An 8,083-nucleotide genomic window follows, 5' to 3' on the forward strand; every position below is an offset into this window, starting at 1 on the left:
TTCTTCCGTATATGGGAACATGATTTGACATGTCTTATGCTAGTCACAAGTACTTAAAATTTATTATCATAGGTTATTTGAAGACCAGTAATTAATATAACATTTTGATAATAGTACTTTAATATCTTTCAACTTTTACATACATTTTTTATACAAATTTGGAACTGATTATCTACAAACTTATTCCATATTTTAAATTGTAATGTACATTTATAACAGTACAATATTCTAGGTGCCTCCAAATTATTCTGATATCACAGAATAACTTTATTATTGGATATATTCGTTTTTTTAAAATCATTTCTATATCACACATTACAAAATTTTATAAGAATGAAAGTTTGCGAAAATCTATTTCCAATCCGTCCATAGATTACACTAATTTCAACATTTTGTTGTAATTTTTATGTATAAGTTATTTGTTAATTTATTATAATATTATATTGTTATTTTAAGAATATATATTTGGATTATCGAGCGTATGCTTAGGATTCATATAATGAAAAGCACTTTTGAAGTAAGTTGTAATGGTAAGGATAATGCTATCTTTAGTCTCGTCTCGAGACCAAAGAGAATCACCAAACAAAAGCATTGTAGAGATATGCTTCTGATTGTTTGATAGATGAGTTATTGAAATCTAATACAGCATAGAATGTAGAGAATGGTATATTGTTATGAAAAAGTACCAAAAGTAACATGCATAGTTGGCAAATAATGGATTGTGTCTATTCTTTATTGATAAGAATATAGACAACTAATCCAGCCAAAATATTCAGCTGATTCAATTGAACCATCCTGTTTGTAGATTAGAGAAACTTAAAATATTTATAAATTATTATTTATTGCATCTTTAGAAAAATTGAATATTGTAAAAAAATTTAACATCATATAACAATTAAAAATGTCCAATAGGTTAATTGTAATGAACATTGTTTTATGAACGTTACTTTTTTATTGATTGTAATCTATAATGATTTTCTTAAAATTTATGTTTTCACAAATACAAGTTACCATTGTTCAAATTCAATATAATTTCAATCATAATGTCAATATAAAAAATTTGTACTTTTGGACTGATAAAGTATATCAAACAAGAAGCTTATATAATACTAGTCATGAAAAATAATGTTATAATATATTATTATTATTATTATTATTATTATTATTATTATTATATGATGTGTTAATTAATGTTCACTTTTGTAGAAATACATATAGTATACATATATACATATGTATATATATGCATATCTAATAAATTATTGGGCAATTGATTGTAGTTTTTTAAGTAACGTTATTTGAACTATTTTAAATATTAAATGACAAGAGAAAGAAATTATTAATAACAACATCAGTATCATAAATATTGTTGGAAAACATCAATAAAAGTATTATATAAAACATGGTTATAAATATCGAAAAATTAAAGTACATTCTAAATCATACATAAGTTTCACTCACGTGACTTTAAATTAGTGCGCAAATTTATTTTTTAGCTTCATTCACCAATTTAGTACTTCAAAATTATATAAAGAAATAACACAGTACTATGAGAAATTCTCTGATTTTGATCGTAATTTGAATTTTATAACGCGCCAAAGACTTCATTTTAAAATGTATAACTGTGACTGTGATTGATTGGTTGATATGATTGATTAGAAGTAAAAGGCTCTGTTAATATATTTTTCGACATTTATTATTATATTTTCAGTTTATATATTATTGCAATTAGTATTTTTCATATATTGTATACCATGAAATAAAATTATGTATAATCCTATATTTATTATTTTTTCATTAATTAAAAAGAAAGATCAATAATGTAATATAATTTAAAATTATATTTCTAGAGTTTTATTAGCACTTACAAGGAGAGTGCAAGTCCTTCGGGTCACCGATTTAGTTGAAAGATTGCAGGTTTGTAGATATCGTCATGCAGTTAAAGAAAATATATCATTATAGCCTCAACTACTAAATAATTTTTTAGATATTTACAGTTAAAGTTTTATTACTTCTGTATTTACAGATTTAATTCGAATGGATTTTAAGACATTCGAGAATTTCTATGCTTTGGAGAACATTGTAAACAAAGAATTGTAAATAAAATTTCTTAATAAAAAAATTTTTTACTCTTTCTTATGCTAGTATATATTTATTGCAAAATAGTAAGAATATTATGCAAGAAAAATACTTTTTCATAGCAATCTTATTTACTACATTAATAAATATAAGAAACATCGTTTGATATTTTACTTTGATACTTTAGCACATGGCTATTTCAAAGACGAAGCATCTTCCCGCGAAAACGAGGCACAGCTTTGACCAATCGCAGAACACTTCTAGTCGATATGAACTCAACATGCCAGTAGCACATGGTGGAATATTCACACGTGTCACAGTGAAACTTTCAGTTCCTGAACAAAACGTTTCACGAAATAGTGTTATCCTTGATCAGTCTTTTAATTACTGCAACTGATTAAAGGAATATTCAAGAACAGTAATAGGCAGTATCAGTTATTATTTCGGGACATTGAACAACATTTGCAGCATCGTCGTGATCTATATGAAAGGACGACAATACAAGTTTAAGGAATAGATAGAACTTTACCAAGAACGGGATAAATAATTGTGAACATTTGTTCGGTGGTAACATACCTCCTGTGGAAAAAAGTGAAGGTGCACATGTGAAATATAGTGACGGAAGTACATGTGCTTGTGAAATCGTGCTACACAGTTTGATTTTATCGTTTATATTTCCGTAATTAGGCTTTCAGATTAGGTTTCTTCACTATACAGCGTTGATTACGCTTTTCTCTAACTCGTGTGCCGATTTTTCTACGATTTTCACCATTCTGTTCGAAATTTAGAGACGAAAGTGTCAGTTGCTGTGAAATCGTATTGCGTAATAGACTTTTTTGGCTCCTATTTCCGTAATTAGGCGTTTCGGTTAGGTTTTTTCTATATAACAGTGTAGAGTGGAATTTTATCTAACGGCATTAGATATTTTTTTTTGGTTTCGAGCGTGCGTTTTCGAGAAATAGTGCCAAATCTGTCTATGGCTGTGAAATCGTGCTGCGTAATAGATTTTTTCCTTTTCTATTTGCGAAATTAGACTTTTTGATTAGATTTGTTCTATATATTCGCGTAGAGGGAATTTTTCCTTAACGGGATTGGATATTTTTTTTCGGATTCGAGCGTGCGTTTTTGAGAAATAGTGCCGGAAGCGTCAGTGACTGTCAGATCGTGCTGCGCAATTTACTTTTTTGGCTTCTAGTTTTTGAATTAGGCTTTTTGGATCGGATTTTTCCACTGATTCGCGTAGAGTGATCTTTTCCTTAACGGGATTGGATATTTTTTTTCGGATTGGAGCGTGTGTTTTCGAGAAATAGTGCCGGAAGTGTCAGTGGCTCTCAGATCGTGCTACGCAATAGACTTTTTCCTTTTCTATTTGCGAAATTAGGCTTTTTGATTAGGTTTGTTCTATATATTCGCGTAGAGGGAATTTTTCCTTAACGGGATTGGATATTTTTTATCGGTTTCGAGCGTGCGTTTTCGAGAAATAGTGCCGGAAGCGTCAGTGGCTGTCAGATCGTGCTGCGCAATTTACTTTTTTGGCTTCTAGTTTTTGAATTAGGCTTTTTGGATCGGATTTTTCCACTGATTCGCGTAGAGTGATCTTTTCCTTAACGGGATTGGATATTTTTTTTCGGATTGGAGCGTGTGTTTTCGAGAAATAGTGCCGGAAGTGTCAGTGGCTCTCAGATCGTGCTACGCAATAGACTTTTTCCTTTTCTATTTGCGAAATTAGGCTTTTTGATTAGGTTTGTTCTATATATTCGCGTAGAGGGAATTTTTCCTTAACGGGATTGGATATTTTTTATCGGATTCGAACGTGTGTTTTCGAGAAATAGTGCCGGAAGTGTCAATGGCTCTCAGATCGTGCTGCGCAATAGCCTTTTTCCTTTTTTATTTGCGAAATTAGGCTTTTTGATTAGGTTTGTTCTATATATTCGCGTAGGGGGAACTCTCATTTAACGGGATTGGATATTTTTTTCGTGATTCGAGCATGCGTTTTCGAAAAATAGTGGGTAAAGTGTTAGTGGCCGTCAGATCGTGCTGCGCAATTTACTTTTTTGGCTTCTAGTTTTTGAATTAGGCTTTTTGAATCGGGTTTTTCCACATAATCGCGTAGAGTGATCTTTTCCATAACCGTATTGTATATTTTTTTTCGGTTTCGAGCGTGCCTGCATCACGCAATCGAATGTGCCTTTGTATTAACATAACCTTTAGTTTCATTGTTTAAGTAAAATAATAAATCCACAGGTTATGGACCCAGAGAGCAGACCACATGTTTGAGTGCAGAAAATAAAAGTCGAGAAGTAAAGTGGAATTATCAATAGGTGAGAGGATGGAGATGTACATCTTATTTGGAAATTTAGAGTGGCCGTCATAGTATGGTCTTAAGGTGTCTATCAATATGTAATTGAAGAACTAAGAAATGTAGAAAACTGCAAAGGAGAGTTGTGAACAATGTGTAATTACAAAATCAGATAATTTCAATCATAGGGAAGGTACTGATACTTGATGTACCAACTTGTATCTCATGCCATGAGATATGTGTAAAATATAACAATATCTATGAGAAGAATACAGGACAGCAATGATATTCTGTTACAGGGGAATTTTTCATGGATAAATGTAAATTTAAACTTTATATAGTAACGCACATTATGTGACTGACAGGTAAGTTTTCAAATTACATGCATTGGAACGTAAGATAGAATATATAATACTTATAACTAAAATCTTAACTACATTGCCACACAGGTATTGTCCATTTGCAAGTATCTGAAAGTTAATGCCAAAAGAAGAGAAAAGAATAAATGATTTCTCATCTCAACAGATTGCAAAGGAAGTAAATGGAAAGGCTGATCAAAATGAATCTGTAGTCTTCAAAGCGCAGGAGAAGAGGTGATTCAAGTGCAACTCCCTTAGACATCTTGCACATACATATTGAAGAAACAATAAAGGTAACAAAGAAATTAAAGGTTTCAGTTTTGAAAGATTAAGATAAAATCAGAATAATTTCGAGGATTAGGAAGAAAAGACAAGAATTCAGAAGTGTACTCTCCGTGTGGGACATGTAAGAAGTTTAATTATTTGGAAAAAATCATTTGGATTGTTATTTTAAAAGCAAAATGGAAAGAAAAGGAAATCAAGTAGAAAAGAAGAAAGTGTGCTTCTTGACAGAGAGCAGTGGATAAAACAATGAATTTTGGACTCGAGAACAACCAGCCATATGGTGAACAACCTAGAATAGGAAGAAATAGGAACAGAATTTGGATCAGTAAAGAGAAACATTTTCATGGAAACTATAGAAATAAGGCAAAGATGAGGTAGATAGTATATTTGAAAATATTCTATATGTTTCAAACTTGAGACAGAATTTAATGTCAATACATCTGATAACTCAAAAGGATGGTAAGATAATGTTATTGAAACATAATGTAATAGTTTATATGAAGAATTAAAAAATATTTGTAGGGCATATGTGTATCAATTTACTTTATGATGTGGACGAATCAAAAGCAAAAATACAGGCTAGAGCATTACTAGAAGAGAGGAACAAGAAGCTGGTAGTGGTATAGAAAATTGGGCCATCCATGAAAAGAGTACTAAAGGCAAGAATTGGAGAATGCAGGATACTTTTTTTTATGCAAAACAATTGAAAACACCATTTGGAGAGACAAGAACAGGGACAAAAGGGCAGCTTGAAATTATACATTCTTATATATGTGGACCTATAGAATGAGAGACATGGAACAGGAATAGGTACGCGATGACAGTCTTAAATTTGACTAATTTCGTGATGATGTATCTTATGGAATTATGTACTAAAGCATTACAGAGATTGTTTAAGTATATTGCAGCAGCAGAAGTAAAATAGAATAACACACAGACCTAGATGCGATAATGGAAGCAGAATAAAAGTTCTGCAAAAGCAATAAATACAACTGCATATGGAAAGTGGGCAAGAGAAAAATTTCACATACGAATCACGCGTTTTTGGAGAAACTAATATTCTTCGAAATCTGAGAGTAATAGTGTAATTTCGTTTGCAGATTCGTTTTAAGGAAATTAAATTCTGCAAGAATTACCCAATGAATATTACAAATTAAGTTTTGTTTTGTACAGTATAGTTAAATAAATGATACCGCATAATCTTTGTACCAAGAGTTTGGTTCATTTCAATATTAGAATTACTAAAGTTTTCTAGTGCATAAAATATTTCAAATTTATAGCTGTGTTTGGCAAAAGTTAGTATTGATTTCATTCAGATAGGAAGGTAATTATACACACTTATATCTTTTATGCATTTGAACTCTTTGGTAAATCTGGATAAATTAATTCCCTTTTAATTAATTCGGAATAATTATTGCATAGAGGGTGAACTGATATCGAAGATAATATAGATTTTTCATTAATTACTATATTTTATACAAGTAGTTTCCGAATTACATGTATACATTACAAAGACTAATTTGCAAACAGTTTATAAGTTATTACACAGATTATTAGTAACAAATTAAGATTAATAATAACAAATTGTTCACGAAGGAAGTTTATAATAAAAATGAAAAAATTAATAAATTATTGGCTAATATTTGAACATATAACATGTGCTTGTGCTAAAATGTACTTATAATTTGCAAAAAGGTTATAAGTAATTATGCTCATTGTTAATAACAAATTAATATCGTTAATAACAAATTGTCCATAGCGTAAATTTATAATAAAAGTAAAAGATTTAATAAATCATTGGTTGTCACTTAAAAAATATCATACCAATGTATAAATGAACCTATAATTTGCAAAAATGTAAAAATTATTGCACTTATTTTTAATAACAAATTGCTCACAACGTAAGTTTATAATACAAATGGAGAAATTACTAAATTATAGGCTATTACTAGTATATATAACGTATTTACATGAAAATGTATCTATAATTAGCAAAAAGTTAATAAGTTACTACATTTATTGTTAAGAACAAATATTTTGCAACTTATATTAACGATAAAAGTAAAAAAATTAATAAATTATTGCCTACTACTTAAACAAACTACGTATTTGTGTTAGAATATATTCGGAACTTACAAGAAGTTAATAAATTAATAAATTTATTGTTAATAACAAATTAAAATTGTCGATAACAAATAGTTTGCAACGTATATTAACGATAAATGTCAAGAAAGTTAATAAATTATTAGTTATTACAGCGGAAAAGTAACTTTTAAAGGAATCGATAAAGTTCGGAAATTTTCGCCGATCTTCGCCCGGCCGCCGCTATATAAGGAGCCCGCGTGCAGGCTCGAGCCAGTTGTCGTTTCGACTTCGGAAGGACCGCGTTAATATTCTTTCTTTTTGTTTCAGGTTTTAATTATTTCTTCTTTCAGATTCTATTTCTTTTATTCTAGATTTCATTGTTTGTGCATTCAAGTGTTTTGTACACTATGCGAATGCTTCGTCGTTGGTTTATTTGTATATCATCGTTGGCTTGATCAATGGCTATTCAATGGCCATTGTCTACTCTCTTGAATAATTTAATAATAATTTCTTCTTTCAGGTACTAATTATTTTTTGTTTCAGGTTTTAATTATCTTTCTTCTTTCAGATTCTATTTCTTTTATTCTAGGTTTCATTGTTTGTGCATTCGAGTATTTTGCACAATATTGGAATACTTCGTTGTTGGTTTATTTGTATATCATCGTTGGCTAAATCAATGGCTATTCAGTAGCCATTATCCACTCTCTTAAATAATTTAACAATAATTTATTCTTTCAGGTACTAATCATTTTTCTTCTTGCAGATTTTATTTTTTTCATTCTATGTGTCTTTGTTTCAGCATTCGAGTATTTCGTATAATATTCGAATGCTTCGTCGTTGGTTTACTTATGTCTCATCGTTGGCTAAATCTTTCCTTTCACAAATTTTACGACTTCCGTTCGATTTGTTTTCGTTAGAGCGTTCGAGTATTTCGTATAATACTCGAGCGCTTCCTCGTTGGTATGTTTATATCTCA

The 8,083-nt window shown here is 30.1% G+C and overlaps 1 long non-coding RNA gene across 4 annotated transcripts; it reads left to right on the forward strand.

The window, feature by feature from the left end:
• Nucleotides 1-2,433: 2,433 nt before the first annotated feature.
• Nucleotides 2,434-6,213, forward strand: LOC108546857 (uncharacterized). Of its 4 annotated transcripts, none has more exons than XR_001890158.1 (6): nt 2,434-2,676; nt 4,324-4,571; nt 4,678-4,743; nt 4,828-5,030; nt 5,099-5,481; nt 5,545-6,213. It is a non-coding gene; the product is annotated as an uncharacterized LOC108546857 (long non-coding RNA). The 4 variants fall into 4 exon arrangements; XR_001890159.1 differs by lacking the exon at nt 2,434-2,676 and having other exon boundaries at nt 4,132-4,571; nt 5,545-5,832; nt 5,901-6,213; XR_001890157.1 differs by lacking the exon at nt 2,434-2,676 and having other exon boundaries at nt 4,132-4,571.
• Nucleotides 6,214-8,083: the final 1,870 nt, after the last annotated feature.

The sequence above is a fragment of the Eufriesea mexicana genome, unplaced genomic scaffold (assembly GCF_001483705.2).
Source record: "Eufriesea mexicana isolate 0111107269 unplaced genomic scaffold, ASM148370v2 scaffold793, whole genome shotgun sequence".
NCBI classification, from domain to species: Eukaryota; Metazoa; Arthropoda; class Insecta; order Hymenoptera; family Apidae; genus Eufriesea; species Eufriesea mexicana.